Genomic DNA, 13,728 nt, shown 5'->3' with positions numbered 1-13,728 from the left:
ATTCATCCTCCTGCCTCCTATTAACACTTCCCTCCTAACCTCTAATGCTGTGTAACCGATGCAAGTTTAGTTTTTAGAAAGAAATTTTTTATTTGCGCAGCTACACTGTGCCATTTCTTTATTGTTTATCCATTTAAATTTTCTGAGGGTTTATTGCTTGGTAAGTGGTATATAGGATTTGGATACTTGTATATTAGCATGTGACCGTATATATAACATGAAATTATTCTTCGGTTTTGGAACATAGTTAAGGCTACGATTTTTCTACTTAATAAACAAAAACAGAGGTGCAGGAATTCAAATAACGATTCCAATAATAACTCGCTGATATGTCATGGAAAAAAGGTGGGCGGGGGGATAAACCATATAATACATTTTAAAAACTGCTAAAACAACCGGTTAATATTTTTAAAAGCATACACTTGGTGCATAATACAAGTAGTATAAGTTGTGGCATTTTAAATTGATAAAAAAACTAATGCAATATGGTGTACCCGGTGTGCATAGGTAGAAGCCTATGATGCACGTCATCTTCCCCCCCCCCTCCTCCACTTTGCCCCGACCACGGCCACTGCGGTGCTGGCTGGTTCCGCCCCGTATCGTGTGCTGGAAATGCAAATATGACATTGGTGTTGCATATAAAGGAAGCACTGTAACAAATTATTTTAGTTCAGACTTTACTCGTGGGTTCCATGACCTCTCTGACCTCTGTGCCAAAGTTTTAGCATTGAGTTCATGAAAAAAACTATTACCGTTATGCATGAAAGCACCACAATGACATTTGCGGTACAATGGATACAACAACGTGATGTTTTCGCTTCTCTTTAGGTTCGAAAGGGTGAAATGTAAAATGTGAAATTTCAAACGCATGCAATTAATCAAAATGTCTTAGTCTGACATTTATTACATGGGACGTTTTCAATCTACATTTTACAAGACACCAACGAAATGGTGCTTGGTGTTTTCATGTTATTGGGTTACTGATTAGTAAACTGGTTGAATAAATTACCCATCGATAAATGTGTGTCTCGAGTGACTTGCTGTATTTTTAATATGAAGCTGGCAGAGACGTGTGGTTCCACGCAGTTGTCTACGTGTGTATCAGAACTTGAAATAGCTTCCAGAGGCCCCTCTAGAGCGCTCTAGTGGAGACCCTTGCGCTATCAGTGGCATGAGCACGAAATTGCAGCGCAACGCCTTCATCTTCATCGGTTACCTTTAGTAAGAAAAAAACATAAACAATACAGTAAAACCTTGGATTGCGAGTAAATTTTTAAAGTAAATATTAATTTTATAAACGAGCGAGGTCTTGCAATACGAGTAGTAGGCGTATACGCTTTGTCTGCCGAGCGTCACGTGATCACAACTGATATACGAGTGCTTTGGATTACAAACACGTTTCCGGAACGCATTATGCTCGCAATCCAAGGTTTTACTATATATATATTTAGTTCATGTCCTTACATTAACTTTTAAATATAGATGTAGTGGATTAACGCGCGCAAAAGGGGGGATTGTAAACACGTGCGAGTTACGGAAAGTGAGGTCGCATCGGGACGAACAGGTGCGGCAGGAGGATAATGGCCAAAAGGAGGGCTCATTAAGCCTCTATAAGATGCTTGGCGGTGATTGGCAGGCTGCAAATGCAGGCGCGGAATGGCGCCAGGCAGACGGGAGATTGGAACGATAACGACGGAGGCGTCGGTGGGGACGCCGCTTAATTAATTGGTAGTTAACGAGGACGGGGATATATACGGGAGCGTGAGAGAGGGAGTTGAATTATTGCTGGGGGCTGGTCGGAGCTGGTCAGAGAGAAGATGGGGAGTCGCCTGGAGGATGGAGAGAAGACATGAGAGATAGAACAGGCTAGCAGTGGAAACTGGGAACTATGAAAGATAGAAGCGGCTGAGAGCGGGGGTCGGAGAGAGTCGGAGAGTTGTAGAGAGAGCGGAGAGAGAGCAGGGAGAGATGGAGAGTGGCGGAGTGTGGGAAGACACGCCGGAGTCACGGGTGATGAACGGGAGGAAGTTTGTATAATAAAAAGTGGCACCGGAGGAAAAGAAGTTGTTTTCGTGAAATGATTGCAACCGTACAAATATGTAATCTGTGCTTGGCAGTGTTAACCGTGTGCCTGGCTAAGTCTGAAGTGGTTGGTGTCACCTTAATGTGAGTCGTGCATTCCCCATTGCCAGGTGAGAGCATCTTGGGGAGACATTCCTCCACCAGCAGTGAATTGATCATGACCGGTGGTCGTGTTAGTATAGATATTGCTTTCAACAGTTAGATGTCATCATGCCCTGCTGCATGCACATCTCAGGCGGGGGTAGCACCACCTGTAAGGTGTGTGCTGTAACACAGGAACATGTCTTGCTTTGTACTTGCATGACATTGCAAACTTTTGACAGACGAACTGACGTCAACACAATTAAACTCCTTATATTGCTGTATTTCTCTTTTTTATTGTTATGATTACATCTGTTTCAATGTGCTATGAAGAAGCCACATTGCCCGAAACGTCGCCTGTTCCATATTTTCCCTTTCAAGGCCACCGTGTTATTGATGAATGTTTTGAGCTTTTCAGGAGGGTCCAGCTCCGTTTTGCAGTCAGGGGTGGTGTTGCTTTGTGTCTTCCCAGTTGATGGATTCTGTGGCTCGTTTTTCAAATGTGCACCTTGACGTCGGCATACATGTCCGACTCTTCGAATAACATCACGGGACCCTCAACGTCCACTGTCGGTGAGACAGGCAAGCGCATATTTACAGGCTGATACGCACACCGCAGTATTAACCAGGGTGGCCGATGGGCAATTTAAAAAAAACACTCGTTCATTTCGCCGCCACCAAAAATAAAACAACAAACGGAAGACACAATCCGAAATAAACAACTTGCTGAAGTTTTCTAGGAGTGTAACCCCATGTTGTGTGCAATGGGCTGTCGTGTACGAGCTAGCAAACATTTAAATAAAAATTGTACTTCATTGAAAACAACACAACAGCATCTTGGGTGACCCAGGCGACTCTTGCACGGTGAGACTTCTGTGTTCCTGGTCTCCTGGGTACCTTCGCCTGATGTTCGCAAAATAAACTTGAAACGGTTTCACGAGTCGCGGTGAGAGACGAAGATTTAGGCTTTCCCAGAGTTGAACAATCAATTGTAAATGAACGAGACTCGCGTTGCTTTATTTTCGTCCCGTTGCTTTAGCGCCCTCTAGCCACATCACTGCCGACGAGCACGGTGCCGTGCTGCATTACATCACGCACGGCGTACGACGGGGTACGCCGTGCGTAATACGTCATCGTTGTTTACGCCGTGCGTAATGACGTATTTACGCACGCATGACACGACGGTAACGCCGTGCGTAATGACGCCATCGCGCCGTGCGTAAAAATGTCAGCACGGCGCTGCGCCGCTCGTAGTGACGTCATCACGCACGCATTGTCAGACGGGTTACGTCGTGCGTAATGACGTCATCGCGCCGTGCGTAAAAATGTCAGCACGGCGCTGCGCCGCTCGTAGTGACGTCATCACGCACGCATTGTCAGACGGGTTACGTCGTGCGTAATGACGCCATCGCGCCGTGCGTAAAAATGTCAGCACGGCGCTGCGCCGCTCGTAGTGACGTCATCACGCACGCATTGTCAGACGGGTTACGTCGTGCGTATTGACGTCATCGCGCCGTGCGTAAAAATGTAAGCACGGCGCTGCGCCGCTCGTAGCGACGTCATCACGCACGCATTGTCAGACGGGTTACGCCGTGCGTAATGACGTCATCACGCACGCATTGTCAGACGGGTTACGCCATGCGTAATGACGTCATTGAGCACGCTCTGCATCTAAATTCACACGCAACGAGGTACGTGGCGCGCGGAATAACATTTAAACACATTTGTTTTTAGATATATGTAGCAAAAAATATATATCTAAACTACACATCGTAACCCGGCAAGCCGTGAGCCACAAAGACTAAAGTATTGTCAGGATACGATTCGCAAATGTTTGAAGCGGGAATAGAAATTAACAAGTTGGACAATATCAACGCTGGCAACTGCCGCGAAACCTAAGAATCTCGCCGCGCGTGTTTGTTTTTAAAGATTATTATTATGTTCCTGGCGCCTTACATTTACGCGACGAAATGTACACAATTACTTCACGGCGAGGAGCTTTATACGACTGTGCATTCGTTCGCGGCGATGCATTGGCCGTGGTGCACGAGGGCCACCGACCGACAGAGACGCATCGATCTGCCATTGCAGCAGGGCCGTTGCTCGCAAAAGGTCGCCAAAATCGAACTGTTGCGAGGGTTATTTTTATTATTATTGTATCGAGGATCAACAAATGCGTTAGAGTTTCTTTGTTGAGAGGGTTGATGATAAAACGCCCGCGTTGAGTTTAAATGAGAACTGAAAAATTTTGAGAGGGAAATTCTGCGTACAGTGCATTATTCGGTGGTTTACACCATTGGAGAGCCTCATTTGCCAGTAGAAAAATACGATAATTGTTGTTTTGCAAACATGACTCCTTGTAAAAAAAAGGTGTCAGTTTTGTTGCCAGATAAAAGGGTAAAAAAAAACAATTATCATATTCGGTGGTTGTTGAGGGCTGGTTTTGGGTCAAGGCGCAGCACTGCAATAGCCTGGCTCGTGCCACTGCCTCCCGAAGGGGCATCGTGGTATCACACGGAACTTAAGGACCGTGTTTGTATTTTTGGCCTACTCTTCCACGCCGGCAAGGTGTCTTGAAAGAACCTTAACTTGACAGTACGTCTCTACGTTGGTGTGCGGTGTTTTTTCTGCAATATTTTGCTGTCTTTCCTTGGATTTTCTGTTTGCTCTTAGTCACATAGTCACTTTAAGATGTTTTCTTGTTCATGTTTTTTGCTTGTTGCGGTTGCACCCGATTCAAGAGCCGAATGGCTCACCGGGCTATACCTAATACATGAAACTTGAACTTATTAAATACAGCAGCGAGTGCACCTGTTTGCAGAGGTGTGGACTCGAGTCATGTGACTTGGACTCGAGTCAGACTCGAGTCATGATTTTGATGACTTGCGACTCGACTTGGACTTGCATAACAATGACTTTGTCCCACCTCTGAGATGTGGACTCGAGTCATGTGACTTGGACTCGAGTCAGACTCGAGTCATGAATTTGATGACTTGCGACTCGACTTGGACTTGCATAACAATGACTTTGTCCCACCTATGAGATGTGGACTCGAGTCATGTGACTTGGACTCGAGTCAGACTCGAGTCATGAATTTGATGACTTGCGACTCGACTTGGACTTGCATAACAATTACTTTGTCCCACCTCTGCCTGTTTGTAATGTGATGTTGCTGTTGAATACCGGGTGTGTTAACAGTATCAATACACTGTTGTCGTGGTAGTTGCAGACTACCGTGTTAGTATTTCTGTAGACTTTTGTCGAGACTCAATATTCATTTCTGACGACTGCCTGCGGCCAAAGGCGTCACCCTGAATGCCCTCCCCCGGTTTCGTCAGATCTCTGAATTCCAAGAAGCAGAGTGCGCCTCGTGTTGGGATGATGGGTCAGGGGTAGGGAACGTCCGGCCCGCGGGCCGTATGAGGCCCCGCGAAATCATTTGGTGTGGCCCTGCCAAGGCAACCGCAGGCGGGACTCGAAATTCAATAAATCTAGGAGCAAACCTGCAAAAGCAGTTGCGAGTAGCAGCAACATCATCAATAGCAGCTAACATCACACGCCTCGCCAGAGAGAAGCAGTTCCAGCCATCGCATTAGGGGTGAGTTCATTAAATGTTTGGCCAAATATAACAGGCTAATTTTGAAGTTGATAATTTTGTATGGCCCGCGAATGATGCTATAAATATCCAAATGGCCCTTGGCAGGAAAAAGGTTCCCCACCCCTCGCCGATGGGTCATTAACCACGCTTTGCCAAGCGGGTTGGTTATATGGTAATGCCGCGCGATTTTCCGTGGTGGGAAACGCCAAAAGGCAGTGGGTATGAAATCCATTGTTGGTGCTGTGCTTTACACCCCCCCCCCCAGCATTTATAGAAACGTGCCTTTAGAATGTTTAGATGACTATTTAGATTTTTGTTGGTGCCATAAATTGCCACGTGATAAGCCGCTTCGTTGAGCTTATCATATGTGGCCAGGTCGTTTCTGAAAAAGAGCTACTGTATATAGCTCAGTGGGGGTTACCTGATAAGATAAAACATAGTTTAGTTGTATTTGTATATTTTAAGTGAGTTGTTTACCATTCCAATACTTGGCATTCCGATCGTGTTTTTGTAATGTTCGATGTTGTTACGTTCTGACCTGCCCCGACTGGACATCTGTGAAAAGTATAAATAAATATTCAGATTCAGATTTCTGTGCTTTCCCACTATCACACTCGCCCCCACTGCTCAGCTTAATGAAGTATGATCAAATAACCCCCTCCCTCCACACGGCCACACAATCCGTACGGTGCGGGGAGCTACAGTGGATTGACAAAGGGTGCTGATCTACGTGGAGTGTGGTCCGTATGGGTTGGTGGAGGAGGCAATGGATCCTCGTACTTGTATGTTATGTATGCTGAACTTATTTCGCACTGGACGTAGCCAACCGTGCTAATCGGATTTGGACAACAAACTAAAATCAAATATCCGTTCTCAAGAAATGAGTTTTAATTTTAGATTTAAAAGAGCATAGCTCCAGTGGCTTCCTAATTTTGGAAGGAAGAGCGTTCGAGACCGTCGCAAAAGCGCATCTGAAAGCGCGTGATGTGGTGACCATCATTTTTCGATGGTTAGCCAAAAGCCGCTTTGAGGATGACTTGACTTTGCGTGACTGTTTATGCTCCTTGACGAGATCCTTTGTGGCAAGCACATTGTGTGTAATGAGCACGACCTTATAATATATACGTTCATCAACCGGAAGCCAATACAACTCGGTGAGCACCGGACAGACATGGGCAGATCTTGCAGTACCCGTCACAACACGTACCAAATAATTTTGTACACGCTGCAGCTTGCTAATGTTTTTTTGCCAGACGTCCCGTAGAGTAGCGAGTTGCAATAATCGAGCCTTTTTGATACTCCGCTACATGCCACCGTGTTGGCTATTTCACGACTCAATAGTGGCCAAATGTGTCGTAGAGCCCTGATCTGAAAATTGCAGTCCCCGACTTTAATGTGCACGTGGTGATCAAACGACATTCTGGTCAAAAATGGTGCCGAGACTCTTTACATGAGTTGAAAACTGAATCCTGGAGTCTGCGATCGTCATACCTTATTCACAAATTTTTACACCTGAGTCCGAGTGCCATATAGTAGAACCTCCCCATTTTCCTGGATTAAGCTGAATTTCGTTTCATTTAAACTGAACGTGCGCCACCCGTGTGCCATCTTCCAGGTTATCGAGGCTCTCTATATTTGAATTCGTTGCAGAGTACAATAATACATTTTGCTGCACCTCCCTTTGCTGACCTCGTAGGCCCACGGCAGCAGCCTATAGCACCTGTTTTTATCCGTGGTGGTCTCCTACTCAAGCAGTGTCCGACGTTGACCCTGCTTGGCTTCTGAGCTCTTGAGCAGATTGGGAAAATTTTCGGTGATTTTGTCATCGTCTCCCAAACTGTGAGGTTGCCTAATTTGTGGGACTGCCCCCTGGATAATAATAGCCGGTGGGCTGTGTGGTAAAAGATCTTGACTCGTTTGGGGCTTGACTCAGCCCATCATTTCTCCCAAGTACTACAATAAAAAAAAACTGCAAGTCACTCGTAGTACTTATTAGGATAAACTGCCCCCCTCCAATCCATAGGAATTTCCACAACTGGAGATGAGCATCACTTGTCTTAGTTCGTACAGATACTGATCTTGTGTGTTAACCAATTCCGCATACTGTACTAAGACTGCATGTTGTGCTGTAGTACGTCACCCGTCTCTGTACATGCGCATATTCAGGCCCTTTGCCTATACATTGCTGGATGAGGGCCTCCCCATGCCGTGTGGTTCATATGGTTCGTACTTCACCACCCAGGTCATTGAAGGGTGGTGAAGATGTTAGCTATTCGAGGGTGACCTAATACTGTGCAGCACATTACGCTGTCTTTCCGACAGCCCTGTTCTTCACCTGTGGACGGCTGCTTGCGTTGTGGCCGAAACGTCGTGAGAATTTAATTTTATTATGTTTTATTTTTATTATTTTATTATTTCCCTTCTACGTGACTTTACCGAAAGAACCAAGAAGATTACATACACGTTGAAATAATAAACTGCGGGTAGCTCACGTTCAGTTTAAATGTGTTTGAAAGGGATCGGCAAATTTATAAACAAATATATTTGAACTCTGTGTTTGTGTGTACAGCTTGATGGTGTGTATGTCAGGGCAGTGAGTAAGTGTGTGTCTGTGGGACATCTTATTATAGTTTCTCCCACGTGGAAGATGCTTCTAAACTCGGTTACATGTATGCAGTGCATGTGGCTTGTAGACACCTAGTTCTGTTGTGAGGCTAAATAAAACAAACCACCCCCTTGTTTTTGTGAAATCTTCACGCCTGCATTTACATGACCATTTTGCAGTTTCTAAAAGCCAACGTGACATTGCCAATATCGTTTAATACCATTCTTAGAATTCCTCCGCCTCTGCCCACCCAGCAGGAGACTGTTTACAACCACAGTGAGTTAATCGGCAGATCGCTTCTGGTGGTGTAAAGTCGTCTAGCCAGCATGGAAGAGTAGGCCAAATACCCACTAGAAGGTGGGGGCCCTTCCACCAGCACTGGCATGAGAAAGTCATTGCGGGGCTGTATCTTTCATTTTTTGTCTTTTTTTCTTTCTCGAACCTTCATGTAAATTAACTTCACTTCCCCCATTCCGTTTACAGGGACTTGCATCCGCATGACTTCCCGGTGTCAGCACACGCATGCCTGTGTGTCTGTGCGGGTTGCTTGCATGTGCCTGGTACGCGTGTGTCTGAACGGAGCATTGCTGGTGAGCTTGGCCCACTCAGCAACTTGTAACAGCGATCCCCACCACTCTCCCAATAACATTTTTTTTTCAAGTAGAAGTCCGTATCTGAACATGGAGTGTCCCTCTCAAAGGTCATCTAGGCTTAAATTAGCTTCTGGGAGAGTCGAGTGAACTTTTATTTCACAACATGAAAAACGGCTAGTCTGACGGAGAAGAAATTTGGTAATACTACACTAGCAATGGTAAACAAACACGAATAACTCAAACGTATTCGTCAACACTGCCCTAGTAAAAAAAACACATTTTCAATCGGCGATGTTACAGGAAATTGGCCTATGAGCAGAAAAGAAGAGTCATTTCCTGAACCGCCACCTATTAAAAATAAAAACAAATAGACATCTTCAACTATATTTGTTTCTACACCCACAATGCTCCATGGAAACGCATAATGAGTTTGTGTACGGTCTTGTCTTTTTTTCTTTGAACGATGTCCCATAGTTTATATTGATTGCCCTTACCAATATCATGTCAGTCAGCATTTGTTTAACAAGCCTGACTGCTGATGAGACCCAGAAGGCCAAAACCGGTGCAAAATTCACTCGATCAAACACATTTTCCTTGACAATATCGGACTGGAAAGCCAATAGGCTGATGGACTAAGCATATTATTTTATTTAAATGTGAAGACAGAATGGAGCTCTGAATATATATTTTTTAGGATTTCGTTCTCAGAGGGTTTGGAGGGAGTAGAGTGGCAGGGCACACAGCCTCATTCATTGCGGATCGTGGGGGAAAGGGCCCAGCGATACCGCTGGGATGGTGGCATGGCTGAGCGGTAGCACCTCTGACGCTTTTTACAGAGGATGGTGGTTCGAACCCCGTGGTAGCCCTGGTTATTACCCAGGGGGGAGGGGAGCAGGGGGTGGCATGATTTCCATTGGGCTTAATTGTGGGGCTGCAATTCCAAAATTGTTGAGACCCAGAAAGTTGTAACTGGCCCAGCGTTTACTTGCTTGAACAAATACTGGCTGGATAATGTCAGTCTGGAATGCCATAATTTGTATGCATGTGTGCAGACTGAACAGAGTTCTGCGTACGTTTGCTTTTTTATCCGCAGTGCTTCACAGCAACGCGTTATAAAATAAGCCCGTGCAAAGTTTATATTTTTTGGTTGTATAACGTGCACAGACTCGCAGCTCTAGAACATCTCATCACCTCCTTTTTGGAGGAAATGAGCATAAACAAATGCATCTGGCGTCCCTCCCTAGCAGCCAACTGTCTCTCTCCAGGCTGGTGGAATATTTTTATGTCTCTTTACTCTGGTTATATAATTTTAATGAAGAGCGATGGCACGGAGATAAAAAAAATCGTTGTCATCCACGATCAATGCGTTGCTGGATGAAAGCCCACCAAAAAAACCGCCACCTGGCACTCGCGCACGCACGAGCTAATTTCATAGCTCCGTCTCCTCGATGTGACGTCCTCTGCCGGACTCGTTCATTGTCAGCCAGAATCTATCCACCGCTGGACGAAGGCCTCCTCCGCAAGCCCGCCGCCTACCCTCGTGGTCGCGCTGCTGCGAGTTTCTCACGTGCCAGGCCTACCACCACCGTATACAGGGGGAACACCGGAGTTGTTAGTCCATTGGCAGGTCGCGTGTGGTGGGGTAAAATGTGGATACGCCAGAGGTCGCAACCGGGTACCCGATACCCGTACCCTACCCGATACCCGGCTACCCGTACCCGCCCGGGTACGGGTACTACGGGTAGCCGTTTGCGACCCTGGTGCGGTCGGGTACGGGTACGGGTAGGCCGTGAGTCACTGGTGAGTAACCGTTTGTCACTCATTTCGGGTAGGGTACGGGTACGGGTAGGGAACGGGTACCCGTACCCGGCCGGGTACGGGAACGGGTACCCATTTGCGACCCTGGTGCGGCCGGGTACGGGTAAGGAATCAAAACCCGTTTGCGACCTCTGGGATACGCCCGCCTACTACAAGACGTCTGGCCAGTGTGGAGGAGTAGGCTAAAGTGCTGTCTAGAGGGGCACTGAGGTTTTCTGCAGTGGAGGCTCTTCTGCCAGCAGCGGTGTGAGCAATAAATATCAGGGCCGCACCTTTTTTTAATGAAAGTATTTAAAGTGGCATAAAATCACGCAGGTGTTACTGCATGTTAACGTGAACCCTGGTGTGACTGCCTATTAACCCGAACATGCTCGTGTGCTTGCATGCCCATCAATCATTAAAATCAACCCAAACGTCCACTTATGGAATGTTACCGCTTGTTTGATTGAAATATCCTGTGTTTGTGCCGCACAAATTATGTCCTGTAAGCACTGTACACACAACAAGGCAGCCACCCAGCCATGCTTGGAACACTTCTCCCGACACTCTTCGAATCCTTTGTAGGTTGCCTTACTTTTGCGCCGTATTGAACGATACCATATTCTTCGAAAGTAAGACACACCTTAAAGTTGTGCCCTAGGGCAATGAAGTCGTACACAATTCTGATGACAAGACAAAGATCCCCCGTGTAGCCTTAACAGACTGCTGGGGCAAGTGCTGTTAGTGAGCACCTATGAAGGCCGGCACGACACACGAAGGGGGTGGCTGGCCAGCACCCCGCCCGACCACCTTTGTCTCCCCAGTGGAGATGTTTACACCAGGTACTCATTTGAGGCCAAGTTAACCTAGGGTAGGCCCAGGACCGGTTTAAACAAACTCACAGCTACCAGCTTTTAAGACGCACCCCGCTAAGAGCTTTCTTTTCAATGCAGTGGCGGGGGAAAAGGTGTGTTTTGTAATCCGAGGAATATGGTAATACATCTGTCTTCATTGTGGCATGGTTTTGCCCGGGCTGTTCGTGGCAACGCGTCTCTTCAGAGAAGCGCGGTGACAGGGAATGTGACGACACGTTGATTGGTGGAGCAAGCCTCTAATCCAGCACTGTGGAGGCAGCGGGGGTTGGTGGATCGCCACACAAATGTTGTGAAATTCCCCTCCTCCTGTGGGCGTCGATGAGAAGCCATACCCTGGCTCGTCAGGAGAACGCAGCAGAGCAATTGTGGACTCCACCTATTCCATCTGTGGGATATCGCGTTGCCCCCTCACACGCGTGGGTTTTCTCCGGGTGCTCCGGTAATCCCCCCCCCCCCCCCAGACATGGAAACTCTCATTAATTGCCCAATAGCTCTTTAATGTACAGGGACTCTTCTACTTACGAACGAGTTAGGTTCCAAAGGTATGTTCGTAAGTCGATTTGTTCATAAGTCCAACTTTACTCCTGTCGATTTCAAACATGTATGGTGTGTACACTAAACACGAGGAATGGCTTTAAAGTTGTATAATCTCCTGTAGATGTAGATGCCACTGGTTCTTCATGTTCTGTAGATGTAGATGCCACTGGTTCTTCATGTTTTGCAGATGTAGATGCCACTGGTTCTTCATGTTCTGCAGATGCCACTGGTTCTTCATGTTCTGCAGATGTAGATGCCACTGGTTCTTCATGTTCTGCAGATGTAGATGCCACTGGTTCTTCATGTTCTGCAGGTGTAGATGTCACTGGTTCTTCATGTTCTGCAGATGTAGATGCCACTGGTTCTTCATGTTCTGCAGGTGTAGATGTCACTGGTTCTTCATGTTCTGCAGATGTAGATGCCACTGGTTCTTGATGTTCTGCAGATGTAGATGCCACTGGTTCTTGATGTTCTGCAGATGTAGATGTCACTGGTTCTTCATGTTCTGCAGATGTAGATGCCACTGGTTCTTCATGTTCTGCAGATGTAGATGCCACTGGTTCTTCATGTTCTGCAGATGTAGATGCCACTGGTTCTTCATGTTCTGCAGGTGTAGATGTCACTGGTTCTTCATGTTCTGCAGATGTAGATGCCACTGGTTCTTGATGTTCTGCAGATGTAGATGCCACTGGTTCTTGATGTTCTGCAGATGTAGATGCCACTGGTTCTTCATGTTCTGCAGGTGTAGATGCCACTGGTTCTTCATGTTCTGCAGGTGTAGATGTCACTGGTTCTTCATGTTCTGCAGATGTAGATGCCACTGGTTCTTCATGTTCTGCAAATGTAGATGCCCCTGGTTATTTATGTTCTACAGATGTAGATGTCACTGGTTCTTCATGTTCTGCAGATGTAGATGTCACTGGTTCTTCATGTTCTGCAGATGTAGATGCAACTGGTTCTTCATGTTCTGCAGATGTAGATGCCACTGGTTTTTCATGTTCTGCAGATGTAGATGCTAATTCCCTTTGGTGCTCGTGTTTCCTCTCTACTCTTGAAAACTCGGCCCGAACAGGCAACTGGACATACGGGCAGATTTGTTCATAGCTCTGAAAGTTTGTAAGTCGAATGTTCGTAAGCAGATGAGTCTCTGTACAGAGGATTTCAGAGATTGTTGGAGAATTGGTGCTGACTCGCCGGCTGGCTGCTGCCTTACCACTTTGTGGTTCCTCGCGCCTCCGAGTCATTCTCACTGTTCGAGGGCGAGCGAATACTGTGCGACAAGATTAAATCATTATTATTCGAATACAATGTTTTGGCTCACAATACATGCCAATGCATTGTGTGTGTGTGTATGAATCATTTACTGACAGTGCTGGCACGTGAGTCACTCAGGCCACATCTCCGGCATGGAGTGAATGCAACTGTACATAGAAGAGACTTTTCAAAACAAGTAACCATGTGAATGAGGAAGTCAAAACTAAATTAAAATGCAATGAACAGAATCGGTTCTTGAATTTCATCAAATTAGAATCGAGTGAGGAAATGCGGCACACATGTGAC

General features: G+C 46.3%; 1 protein-coding gene across 2 annotated transcripts in view; it reads left to right on the top strand.

The window, feature by feature from the left end:
- Positions 1-3,789: 3,789 nt before the first annotated feature.
- The window catches only part of LOC144728042 (bisphosphoglycerate mutase-like), a 25,739-nt gene continuing 15,800 nt past the window's right edge, over positions 3,790-13,728 (top strand). For both annotated transcript variants that reach the window (XM_078607268.1, XM_078607266.1), the window contains exon 1: positions 3,790-3,854. The gene's annotated coding sequence lies outside the window, so the exon portion shown is untranslated. The remainder of the gene's footprint in view (positions 3,855-13,728) is intronic.

The sequence above is a fragment of the Lampetra planeri genome, chromosome 27 (assembly GCF_965212315.1).
Source record: "Lampetra planeri chromosome 27, kcLamPlan1.2.h2, whole genome shotgun sequence".
NCBI classification, from domain to species: Eukaryota; Metazoa; Chordata; class Hyperoartia; order Petromyzontiformes; family Petromyzontidae; genus Lampetra; species Lampetra planeri.
Note: the sequence above shows the minus strand (reverse complement) of the source record. Positions and strands in the feature narration are given on the sequence as shown.